Below are 13,405 nucleotides of genomic sequence, written 5' to 3'. Positions count from 1 at the left end.
TTTTCGAGGTCTGCACTTGCCTTCAGGTAAAACAAGGATTTTCCATGAAGTATTGATGGAAAGTCCTAATTTTCCTGTTCATAACCATCTGCATGTCCTTCGTTTTGTTCCAGTTCTTGAATAGATTCAACTGACTTTTACAGCAGCAAGAAAAAGGAAATGGCAGACTTGGAGGGAGTCTATAAATAAAACCCAATAATGAAACATCTATATTATCAACATAAGAAGTCTGGCAGCAGAGTGTGGTTGTGTTGACATTCTTTCTTTCTCTTATTACTATCTGACTGGTATGATATTATCGAAGTGTAACCCTGTACTCCAATTTTTAGTACTGTACCCCAATAATCATGACATCCCAATTGTTTGCAGACCACCACCATTTAACTCAGGAGGTTCCTTTCTGGGTTGATCTTGCGTAAAAGAACACCCTACCCAACATCAGTTTAGCAGAATAAAAAAAATTGTAATTGGAACCACTCAATAACGGAGTTCTAGATCAAGGAAAAGTTAAAGAGTTCTAATATAGAATTCTCAAAAATCAAGCGGTACAGAATAAATGCTATGAAGGCTCAAAATGCAAAGTTATAAACAGTAGTCAAAAGTCAGATCTCATTCTAAGTCCCAATGGAGCAGCTAAATCAAGGAACGGTCAGACAGCATTCTCATATGCATTTAGGAAAGTTCAAACATCTTTTGGTTCACCCCCAAAATCAAGGTTTTTTTATACAAAAGCATTGCATACAAAAGTAGCTAAAGCACAAATACAGCATGGCATGATCCCATGCATCAATTCTTTGGTGAATCAGAGTCTTTCACGTCAATGGCATTATATGCTAGCACTATCCCATTTTTAGATTGTGCCTAGCGCAGCGCACATGCGCTGTTCTATGGGAAGGTTTCTTGCAGGCACGGCCCGTGCAGGGCGTTATACCGGGGCGGTGACGTCAGGCGGGGGAGGGTCAGGGTAGGGGGTTGTAAAATGCAGGATATGGACCATTACAGGTAAGTACCGGAAAAAAAAAACGAATTTTGTTACCTGCGCTGCATCGCCAAATGTGATTCAGCGCGGGCAACAAAATTCGTTTTATTTATTTTTTTCGGTACTTACCTGTAAAGGGCCATATCCCGCATTTTACAACCCCCCACCCTGACCCTCCCCCGCTTGACGTCACCGCCCCGGTATAACGCCCTGCACGGGCCATGCCTGGTTTCTTGTAAGCACTCCAAACTTCCCCGAGACTTCTTCGTGTGGGTCTGGCAACTCCCACACATTCCATTGGCCTTTGGGTGTGGCTTTCAATAATGAAAGCACGCAATTAGCCAAAGACGGGTGCATGTCCCGGCTTTTCTCTAAACGTTCACTCCCATAGCCTTTGGGTCTCGGGAGCGAGCTGCGGCGCGCAGGCTGGCAGCTGCATTCCTCCCTTGTTGTGGATCGCATTCCTGGTGGGTCAGGTTACACGAGCCGTGCTTTTGCTTTTGCTAGTTATTTATTAACAATAGTCACTCAAGCGCCTCCGTGCTCGACGGGTGAAGCCTCAGCCCGCAGGGGGGCTGTCTGTTCAAACATTTCTTTAATGCCTGCGTTCTTTAAATCATTAAAGAAGATTACATTTTTAGGTTGTTGTAAACATCAAATGCTCCTCGCACCGCCTCGGCCCCTCACGAGCCGGTGCTAGTGGTCTCTGCCTGCCGGGTGATGTTTGTTCTTGCTCAGGGCGTTTAATGGTGTCTTTTGATCCTCGCTTTGTCCGAGGGCTTGTGGTGTGTCGGCTAAGCTCTGCTCACTGAGTTTTTACTATCTCCGGACTACAGGCGAGGTCTCCGCTTTCCTGAAGGAACCTGTCACTTTTCTACGCTGCTCCACTGAATTCTGACATGCTGCGGACAATCACGGCGTGTACGCCCACAAGCCCTTGAACAGAGGCACCTCACTGGGTCTGTCTGAGACTGAGTGGAGAAGCAGAGTGAGAGACTGCAGATTTCAGCGATTTGTGAGTAGACAAAGCTGCGCTTTGAAGCCGCCACGGGTAGCATCAGCGCTTTGTACAAAGAATATACACAATTTAAGGGCTACACGCATCATGTACTGCATTTTACCGTAAGTCATTCTGACAACTGTATACTTGCTTCCCTGACTGTCAACATATTTTTTCTAGCGCTCTGACTGCGATATGTATGGAGTGCTTACCAGAGGGCACTTATTCAAGCATTCATCCCCCCTCCCTTTATTTGAGTTTAATTTGTTTTATGCGCGATTATTGTAAAGCGCTACTAACCACTCTACAGTGGCCTCAGGGCACATTTGTCTCTTAGTTTCATCTCTCTCTTTGTTTCTCTCCTCTTTGACTCCTGCCTTGGAGTCTCTCCCCCCTCCATTATTTTCATGTGCACACTTCCAATACTTTTGCACCTTTTATATGTCTGTTACATCCTTTAATTTACTACATTATTTATGTATGTATGGTTTTGTATGACACATACTTGGATTTCATAGTTCAGAGTACTTAACAAAAAATTGCTGATTTGTTGACGTTTTTGAGTAGAGCATAGATAGTTGAACATACAGTTACAAGTAATCCTGTCCTATATGGGCGTAACCCATCATGCATAAATTCAGTGCACACGATTTACACTTATACCCATTTTTTTGTCATGGTCTATCCCTGTCACTCATGGTCATTTTGTCACTCTATCCCTGATATTTCACTTACTATTTTTTAATTACAGTATATGACATTACATGGTACATTTATTTATTTGGTAGTTTTTTATAGCACAAACATGAACCTTACTGGTATCAGAGCTCTTTACAAATTTAACAGAGAACGGAGCAATAATAACAATGATGTCATGTATGAAACAAAAAATAACAGTATGCAATTGGGACTGAGTAGGGCCTCCACCCCTTAGTCGCAAGGCCTAGTATTAAAGAATGTTTGTGGTGTGATACCAGCTTGTGTGATAAGAGTATCCCATTGGTCTCGCTTTTGGGACCTTATTAAGTATTTAGCTATTTAGCACCATATCCTTGGTGCAACAACATCAACCGTTGCATGGCTAAGCACTTATAAGGTCAAATAGGCAGGACCTATTGGCTATGCCAATGCTTGTTTAAGTATGCATCCTACTTCCTAATGATACCGTCTCTCAGAGATAATTTGAACTTAACTTGCATAATTTAACAAAAGCTATTCGTGAACGTGTGAAACCGAACTGGACCACAGAAACACAGTAAAAGAAACCTTGAAACTTACAAACTACCCAGTACACTAAAAGTTTAATTTCAATAAGTCCATTGTATTTTCATTGATTAAAAAACATTACATCAGTAGTTCTCTTTACTTTCTCCAGAGTCTGCGTTGAGAAAATATGTGCAGGGGAATGCAATGGGAAGGGGCAAACGCAGGAGTAGAAACTGAGACAGAAACATCATCCATTATTACTAGTATAGAGGTTTCACGAAAATGTAGCATTACTTACTCATGTTAATCAACATACACGTAACCCCCATATTAAACTTGTTTCAATTGCATTCATACAAATTAATTCTATGCGTATTGAATCTTACAAAAATGATTAATACTTGGATGAGGCACGTTTGAGGGAATTGCTGGAGGCATGTCAGGGCAATAACATGATTAAATTCTGGCACCATCTTAAATAGGGCAATCGCCCTCAAGATGTTGTCCCCTCCAACTTTGTGGAGCCAAAGGAATGGGTCATGTATTATGGCAACCAATTTAAAGTGAACTGTAACAGCACTGTCACTTTGCCACCCATTATCTGTGAGGATGCCCTGGTTTTTACCCCAACAGAAGTAAGGAACGTCTTGAAGGCTATCCCGAGTGGCAAGGCACCGGGTCCCGACAGCATTCCGGCCGATATGTTCAAACAGGATCAAGACCTCTGGGTCCCCTACATTACTTTGTTAGCCAACACTTTGGCGAAAGGAGCAAGTGTACCGGAATCGTGGTTGGGGGCAGAGATCCTTCCTATTTATAAGAAGGGCGATCGCTCTGTTCCGGCTAATTATCGACCCATCAGTCTTATTGACGCGGTTCAAAAGATTGTGGCTCGCCTCCTTCTAGGTAGAATCCAGTGCTGGATATCAGACTATGATATATTAACGCCCTTGGTTTTCGTCCACACATGGGGACCCTAGAACAGGTATTTAGATTTATGTTATTATATTGGAAGGTGGTACTCTTAGGGGGGGGGGTCTTTTGTTTGCGGCCTTTGTTGATCTTAGGTCCGCTTTTGATTTAGTGCCGAGGACTAAACTGTGGGAAGTCCTATTTGGGTTAGGTATGCCAAAAGAGCAGGTGACTCTACTTATTAATATGCACGCGAATACATACGCTAAAGTCAGATGGGGTAAGCCAGGCGAGGTTACTGATAGATTTGAGGTTGCCAAGGGGGTTAGACAGGGGTGCGTCTTGGCCCCCACCCTGTTTTCACTGTTTATTAATGGGGTGACCAATTATTTCTCTAACTTTCCGACGGACGCGCCCTCTCTTGCTGGGAGGAAAATCCCCCTCCTCATGTTCGCTGACGATACGCACATTATCTCAAAAACGAGGCAGGGCCTACAGTCAGCACTGTCTTGTTTTGAGCTTTTCTGCAGCGAGCATGAGTTGGAGGTGAATGTTGGAAAGACTAAATTTATGGTCCTACGGGGCTCTAGAGCTGTTAAGGCTAAGGTAACAATGAGTGGGGTTATCTTGGACCAAACAGAGGTCTTTACATACTTCGGCGTCACGTTGAGTGAGAACCTAAGTTGGAAGCCTCAGTTGGACCTTTTGTCCCTTAAACACGCCCAGCTTGGGGGTGCCATATTGAAGGAGCACTCCAATTCTCTAACTAAACCCTTGGCACCCCTGGCCAAATTCTATGGTTCAAAAATAATACCTTCTATCCTATATGGTGCAGAATTGTGGGGTTACAGTGATCTATCAAGATTGAAGGTAGCTCAGAACAAGTTTCTCAGAATGGTTACTGGCCTTCCTCAATCCTCGCCTTGCCTCCCCATACAGTACGACCTGGGAAATAATCCTATAGAGGATGTAGTTCGGTATAGACCACTGGCGTTTTGGCGGCGCCTGTGGACTACACCTGAACTATCTATGTATGCCGAGGCTATTCTAGAGGTAAGGGGCATAGAGGGGGCTCATAGGGTTCCATGGTTTTCATTCCTTAGAGCGTTACTGAAGGATTTGGGACTGGAGGGCCTCTGGGTAGATCCAGCAAGTGCCACCTTCCCATCCAAAAAAATCCTTAAAGAAATGTAAATGTAAATGTAAATGTAAATGTACAGGAATTTATATAGCGCAAATCACCAAGCGGTTTCTAAGCGCTTGCTTAGGGAACCCGTCCTGGTATTCCCCTGTGAGATAACCCCGGCAGGGTATCCGCAAGGTGAAAGCCAGGCATCCCGCCGCGAGGGGCCGTTGTGGAGATTAAGCAAGCTATTGCCCAGAGTCGCAGAGTGTGAACCCGTGAATCGAGTAGGCACCGGAGCGAGAATTGTCGAGTCCATGGACAATTTAGGACTCAAGACCCCGCCGAGCTGGGAATTGAACCCTGGTCCCGGGCTGACCTCTGCTTCCAGGTCTGCCTCCTCTAACCAGTGATCCAAACTTCTCCAAATGTACTGTCGCAGGATCATGGAGAAGAGACCATCTTTAGTGGGGGGTTCTACGATGACTTTGGTATTTCTAGTTATTAAGGATGTCCCGAGATATGAAGATTACTGGGACATAATATCCAAGTCAAATGACCGGAAACTGTATCATCAACTGAGAGTGGGCTCGCTACCTGTGCGTGGGCTAACACACTCTTGGAACCCAGAAAGTAGTGACAAATGTCCTTTTTGTGTAGCGGAAGTAGAAAATATTGAACATCTACTATTCTGCTGCCCAAAGTATACACTACCCAGAAGAGTCTGGTTAAGACCAGTATGTTGCTCGTTGGGCACTAGATCTGCTATTGCTGCCAGTAGGATTTTGAAAACGGACACTACTGCCTTTATTGTCATCGGTGTGGCAAAGTTTATTAGCTGGGCCTGGTCTATACGTTCCCGTAACCTTAGTCACTGAGTCATAGTGTTTACGTTATCTGTTTTTGTAATTGTGTATTGTTGTATGTCGTAGTCATGGTCTTTTTCTGGTCAATTTAATGCTTTTTAGGTCTCGCCCTGCGATTGCAGGCCAAAGGCCTGCTGTCGCAGAGCGAGACTATTGTTATCATTCCGGCTTTCAAGGACTCAAAGGGAGCCGGAGAGGACAACAGACTGTCACGCGCACGCAGCAGCAGCAGCAGCCTGCCGGGATCAGGTCGCGCGCATCAACAGGCTCTTCACAACACATGCACAACACACATACAGCCCCCCCACGCATACACACACACATACATACATACATACAGAACCCCCCCGCATACACACACGCACGCACGCACACACATACACAGAGAACCCCCGGCGCTTACACACACATCCCTTACCTCGTCTCGGCGTCTTCGCGCTCCCTTGCCCCCGCTCCTCTGGTGCGCGCGCACCACTAGTTTCGATTCCCGCGTCGGCTCCTCAGCCAATCAGGAGGCAGTACTCCTTTTAGACATGCTCCCTCTCTGGTCCGCTATCATTTCTAACTGCAGGGTGCGTCGTGGCCCCAGCAATTGGTGACAGCACTTAGAACTCGAAAACTCTCGAGGACCATCTGCAACAACACTCTCATTCAAAAGACCCCTCTAGCTCTCACCTTCGTTCAACAGCGACCGGCTCGATGCCCTTCACAAGCAGCAGCAGAAGAAACAGAGACCGCCTCCCACAACGGAAGTACAGGCGAACTCCCGCCCCTATACACGGCAGGGTTCAGAAAGAGAGCACTGCACCGATTGGTTCAAAACCTGTCAATCAAACAGAAAACAAACACTGTAAAACCCTTCATTTATTCGTTCCCAAAAATATAGTCTTTTCGAGAGCATGTAAAAAATGTGACACGATACTTTGCGCGAGAATAATGGAGGCATGTACAATTTAATTTTGAAAATGAAGGTGGTAAAAAGCCCTACTACGTTTATGTGTTCGCATAAGGAGGTGTTTAACGAATTTCATTTTCTTTAAAACAAGTTTCTTGTCCATTGGCGAAAAGTCACTTTTCTAATTTAAAGAAACCGGCCTATTCCAATGTGGCCGCGCAATTCTTAGCACAGTTCTTACTCTATTGCTTGCGTACTAGTCTTTTGATTCTCACAGGAAATAGTTCCTGTGACCTGCCTACCAAAGTGTTTCCGGGTTGACGTACATGTGGATGTTTGTGGCTGTCCTCCTGATGCTAGAACGGCTATTAGTAGACCCAACTGCTCGCCCGTGAGGAGCAACCAGAGGAAAACCAGACAGTAAGTCTACTTTTGTTGCCCTCTCTACTCGATCAAGTTTCCAATCTTCAAAACTAAAGAAGACACGTGAAATGAGACTTTTTCAAGGTGGTGTTTGGCTTTATGGCAAAAGTTTTCAAACATTTTTGTTCTGAACACCTCTAAACAAAATGTTTTGAATTTGGGTCCCCTAAGAAACATAATGGCAAGGGTTGGTTAAGCGGGAAGAACAGGACTTAGCGCAGTTATGAGTCTTTTCAGATCATTACATTTGACCTGTAGCACAAAATGCACAGTATTTGTTAGACTTATACAAGAGCAAATACATCGAACAAAAAAATATAGTGACCAGAAATCAGAGTCTCCATAATTGGGGCGTTGTAAGCCACACACACTCCTGGGCATGCAATGCCAGCTACTGAACTGATGATACCTGCAGCCGTGATTATCAGCCTTTCTCCTCTGCCTCTTTCATTACTCTTCTTTCACCCCTTGCCCCAAAGACGGACAGTCCTATTTGTGACGTAGTCGTGTAAAGTAGACTCGAAAGGTAATTTAAGGATATATTGGAGGGCAAGCCAGTTACACCCAATGCCTAGTGGTATCACCTCCAACTGTCAGTACCTGCTCTCTTACATTACCACGTTCCAGAACCTGTGGCCTCATGTTACCAGAATACAGGTAACCTATATGCCACAAGTGGGCCCCTTGGACACCTGGGTCCCAGTGGTAATGCACCTGCTGCATTAATGATAGCTACTTCTTGAGAAAGGGGAGTTTCTTCTGACATGTTAAAAAACGTAAGCCCCCATCTTGCCCTACCCATCATCCTAGGCCCAAACTAAGGTGTTCCCTCTGCTTCAATATTCTTCATCCTGGGGCTCTTGCTCCCAGGTGCAAAGCTACGCTGGCTCAGCAACGGTGAGTTGGGCCCTAGTGCAAGCAAGGAAGGATAGTTAAAAAAAAAAATTTGCGTTTTGTCAGTCCTTCGTACACCTGGGTCCCAATGCCACTGCGCCTGCACCATCTGTCTCCTCTTCTCACTTCTGTGGGACATCCCTCCTGAATGTAATCCCTTTACTTTAGAAGAATCAGCTAACTCCTTTGCCAGAAACTTTGTTCATAGCACCATCCATTATTTCTTCCACTAAAACACCTAAAAACACACATAGATGTTTTCAGTGCTAAAAGTTTGGATATATTGTTCAAGCACCCACTTCTGAATATGTTATCATCCTACGCCCATTAAGATTTTTTTAAACATAAAACAGTTTTGGAAATGCTATGGCTGCTATCAGAGAGGCACACTGTGTGATCTTGAACATGTCGCTGCAGCACCTCGACTTTTTTCCCTGCAGACAGACTATATGAACACTTCCTTTAGATACAGAATCTGCCTCTCCCCTGTTGACCATTGATTAGACCAGTTAGGCAGCGCGCACCAACTAACTAATAGCCTCTCAGAGCTATGTGTAATGTAAGCCTCGCTTGAAGGATGAAAAGCGGAGCCAGCCCTGCAGGGATTCCTGCCTGAGATTTGAAGGATCTCCAGCGACACTTAACCCCCCAGCGCCAATATTTACACTCAAAAGGCCTGCTTTAGAAATCATCCAGGGGGAGCTAGTCCTGACTTTGACAACACTGGCAAGAGATTGTTTGAGACTTAAGTCCTGTGCATGAAAGGGTGTCTGACTACAGCCTTGTGGGCAGACATATAATTTATTGGCTACACAGCGTGTTCGCAGTGACTTGTTTTATTTTATTTACATGAAATCACAGCTGCTGTGCGTCTCTAGCAACTTAATGGATTTTTTAAAGCTGGTATTTACCTCTATGTTTCTTTATTTTGTATATTGCCATGCAAACTCCTGCACGTATGTAATGTTTCCCAATATTCATTTTCCCATAGTTTATGTTCCCAGGAGACTCACCCTCACACACTCTGCACCCTCACACACTCTGCACCCTCACACACTATGCACCCTAACACACTCTGCACCCTCACACACTCTGCACCCTCACACTCTGCACCCTCACACACTCTGCACCCTCACACACTCTGCACTCTCACACACTCTGCACTCTCACACACTCTGCACTCTCACACACTCTGCACTCTCACACACTCTGCACTCTCACACACTCTGCACCCTCACACACTCTGCACCCTCACACACTCTGCACCCTCACACACACACTGCACCCTCACACACACACACTGCACCCTCACACACACACACTGCACCCTCACACACACACACTGCACCCTCACACACACACTGCACCCTTTTTATTTGTAATATCAATACATCTAAGTCACGTAAATACAACACATATTGCATTACAAATGCTATAGGTGTCACATTTGCGAAAGTTAAAACTTTTGGCATTGTAAATGACAAAGCTATTTTCGCTATTTTCAAAACCAACACATAAATAAAAAATGTGTCATTTACAATACCAATAGCTCAAACTTTCCTAATGCGAGACCTATTGCATTGCAAATGCTTGTTTATCTAGGTTTTAACGTGAATTGTATTTATTGTCTTAATCTTATTATGAAATGTATTTTATGCTTGTTGTACATTGTCTTTTATGATATATATTGAAATAAAGACCTTTTTGACTGACTGATTAATACTTGTAGCAGCGGAAGTCACTTTTCTGGGCTTTGCTCACACTGAGCCCATACAAATGTTGTTTCTACTCTTAGAGTGTTCAATACACTCAGAGTCATCATCATCATCATCAAATTACTTTATTCGGTATACAACAATACCATAAAAGTACAGTACAATTAAAAAGCACAAGAAATAGAACCTTCTACCGGGTACCTAGACAATTGATACAAAATATTAGCAAATAACGGTACAGTTAATCGTAGATGATAAAGTAAAAAATGTGCTAATAATTGGAGAGTTTAAAACTCCTGAGCCGATTACATTAAAAAAGGGCCAGTTACGGAACAAGGAAAATATAAAACCAACATATTAAAAAGGGGAGCCCCCTAGAATAAAACTCATCTATATAAAAAAAACAGGAAAAGGACATCATAAATATTAGTACCAAAGAAAAAAAGAAAATTTAACAACCAATGCCATCATCCCCTTTCTTTAGTGTTTCTCAATCTTGCAGTCATCCTTAAAAAATTAACAGTGCAAAAAAGTGTGATGGCCTCCTCGGACAATTTCAAGAACAGCAGCGCCACCTTTACATGTTTGAACCTAGCATACTTTAAAATACTTTTTTAAAACAACTTCCTGGTGTGATCGTAATAGGGGCACAACAAAACAAAATGGAGCGTGTCCTGCGGAGACTTATTGACGCAGCCGCCAGGGCCCCTCAGCTCATTAGATGTTAAATACCCCGAGGGACACCCCAGTGTGTGGTGAAGTAGGTTCAACCTAAATCGAGTCATCAAAAATCTGTCCTGAGCATTATAAAAATAAGACAGGTATGGTTCCAAACCAGGGCTAGATTTAGCCAAAAGGTGGGCTCTCACAGATGGTTTTACCATCTCCGTGTCTTCCCTGATGGAGGCCTTATTCTTTAAGAATGCGGACTTGACAATCGCCTTGTCCCGGGCTAACAGGATTCTCGGGTTGTTAAAGTAGTCAGCATGACCCAGACCAGACAGGGTCTCCCTTACATATTTAAGCCAGGGGATATTGTACCCATCCTCCCTGGTGATACAATCAGTTATTATCTGCTTGCTTAGAACCGCTTCAGGGTTAGTCCATATTTTGAGCCAGCAGGTGAGAGGTTTCAATTGAATCCTATCTCTAATGTAAGTGAGACCTAACTCTTCGTGGATCGAATAGGAAGGGGTACTCTGGGCGACTCTAAGTAACCATCGAAGGAATTTGTTTTCTTCTATTTGGATCCTTGATGGGTCAATGAAGCCCCAGACCTCGCTGCCATGTAGTGTTTTGGCATTACAGGTGGCCCTATACAAATTCAGGATTTGCTCAGGAGCCCAGCGACCCAGCCTGTGTGCAAAATTCATAATTGCCCCCGAAGAGCTAATAAGAGATCTGCATTTCTGATCCGACAGTGTGTTAAACCTGGTACGGCGATCAAATAAAATTCCCAGATAAGAAAATGCCTGCACTTTTTCCAAACAGTGGGTGCCAATCTTGAAGTTAAATTTCCTGCCTGGCCTTTTTCCCATCTCCATGATGTATGATTTGGAGAGATTGGCGGACAGGTCCAGGTTCTCCATGAAAATGACAAAGCCATCAATGAGGTGCTGAAGGCCCCGCGCAGTGCGTGACAGAAGCACTGCGTCGTCCGCATAAAGCAGAACCGAGATCCCTCTTCTACCTATCCTCGGAAAGTTCAACCCTAATGCTCCCAGTGCCTTTTCTAAACGACTAATATATAAAGTAAATAAAAAAGAGGCCAGGATGCAGCCGTCTCACACCCCTAGAGCAAGGAAAAGAATCAAAAATGTCTCCCTTGTCGTTATATCTGACCTGGCCTGAAGAGTACTGTTGCAGGGTGCTTAAAATATTAACCCGTCCTAAATCCACACCCATGGCCCCAATAGCTCCAACAGTTTCTTGCGGTTAACCCGGTAGAATGCTGCTCTGAGGTCCATAAAAGCCAAGTACACCGTCTCATCACTGGCGACAGTGTACTTGGCAACCAGAAGATAAAGATTGAGACATTGATCGGAGGTTGAGCGACCCCGTCTAAAGCCATACTGTACATCCGAAATTATGTCGTGTTCGTCAGCCCAGTCCATAAGTCGATTAAGAATAGCTCTCCCCATGACTTTCACTGTAACATTGATGAGGGAGATAGACCTGTAGCATTGTGGGTTATCTTTGTTACCCTTTTTGAAGATTGGAACAATTATCGTGATTGACCAGGATGAAGGCATACCTGACACCACTGCCGTGTTGATCACTCTTGATAAAATAGGAGCCCACAAGTCAACCTGAGTTAATAGGAGATCTAGGGGGTTCCCATCCGGACCCGGGGCCTTAATCCGGGTTAAACCCTCAATTCCCGCTTTTATCTCTCCCAAAGAGAATGGGGTTTCGGTAACCCTTCGAGTTCCTGTCCCTGTTGGTGGTGCTAAAATGCTCGTACTATCATGATTATAGAGGCCTTGAAAGTGCTCCACCCAGGCCTCTGGCAGGACGTGGCAGACAGGCTTGGATTTATTCTTATCTTGAAAGCAAGGTTCATTTAGAATTTTCCAAAAAGCGGTCATGTCCTTTGATTCGGCCGCTTCCCTCAAATTCTCCCATGCCTGGTATTGCAATGAGGTTTTGCGTTGTTTTAGTGCCTGTTTGTACCTCCCCCGGCAAGTGGACACCAATATCTTTGGGAACAATCTTTAAGGCAGCCTTCAGTTCCCTCAAGGCACTAGAGCATTGCTGATCGTACCACCTAGGAGTGTCCTCGTCCTCTTTTGGCATTCTGCGCCTAAGCAGGCCGTCAATACAGTGTGCAACTCCCTCAAATGCAGTGATTAGGTCCACCCCCTCTACTGTTGGGTCTAGACACTTCCAGACCTGCTGGTCTTTCTCCATCAATAATGCCTTATAAAATGTATCACAGTTAGTGTTTGACCATCTCAGTCTCCTTCCCTGATCAGTGGCTGTAATAGAGCCTCTGACCTGCTAACGGTGCGAATGCTTAACTGATTCAGGGTCCCTTAGGATCAACACCAGGGGGTTATGGTCACTGAAGGCACTAAACTCAACATTAAAACTTATAATCCGAAATTTTAAGGAGCTCGGAACAAAAATAAAGTCAATAACAGAGCCCCTTCCCTTGCCATTTAAAGTTGGGTGGATACGAGGGTCCCCAGCTGCTCCGATCAAATCCATCGTATGAGTAAGGGCATTTGTGCCCAACAGCTTACTTAACTCGAATCCCTCCCTAGTATGTTCCATATGCAGTCCCTCTTCCCTTGGGTAAGCGGACCATTCCCCCTCGCTGCTAATTAAATAGGGGCACAAATGACAATTAAAATCTCCCAGCAACACCAGTTGAGCGCTTCCAACCCCAA

At 44.5% G+C, this 13,405-nt stretch overlaps 1 protein-coding gene across 3 annotated transcripts in view; it reads right to left on the bottom strand.

Moving 5' to 3' along the window:
• MPPE1 (metallophosphoesterase 1) overlaps nt 1–13,405 on the bottom strand; it is a 766,027-nt gene that overhangs the window by 737,273 nt on the left and 15,349 nt on the right. Inside the window, exon 2 of one of the 3 annotated variants that reach the window (XM_078687604.1) lies at nt 6,762–6,909. The exons of the other annotated variants lie outside the window; for them this stretch is intronic. The gene's annotated coding sequence lies outside the window, so the exon portion shown is untranslated. The remainder of the gene's footprint in view (nt 1–6,761; nt 6,910–13,405) is intronic. 3 annotated transcript variants of the gene reach the window in all.

This window comes from Lissotriton helveticus, chromosome 4_1, assembly GCF_964261635.1.
Source record: "Lissotriton helveticus chromosome 4_1, aLisHel1.1, whole genome shotgun sequence".
Lineage (NCBI taxonomy): Eukaryota > Metazoa > Chordata > Amphibia > Caudata > Salamandridae > Lissotriton > Lissotriton helveticus.
The sequence above is the reverse complement of the archived record's forward strand: the minus strand, read 5'-3'. Positions and strand labels throughout refer to the sequence as shown.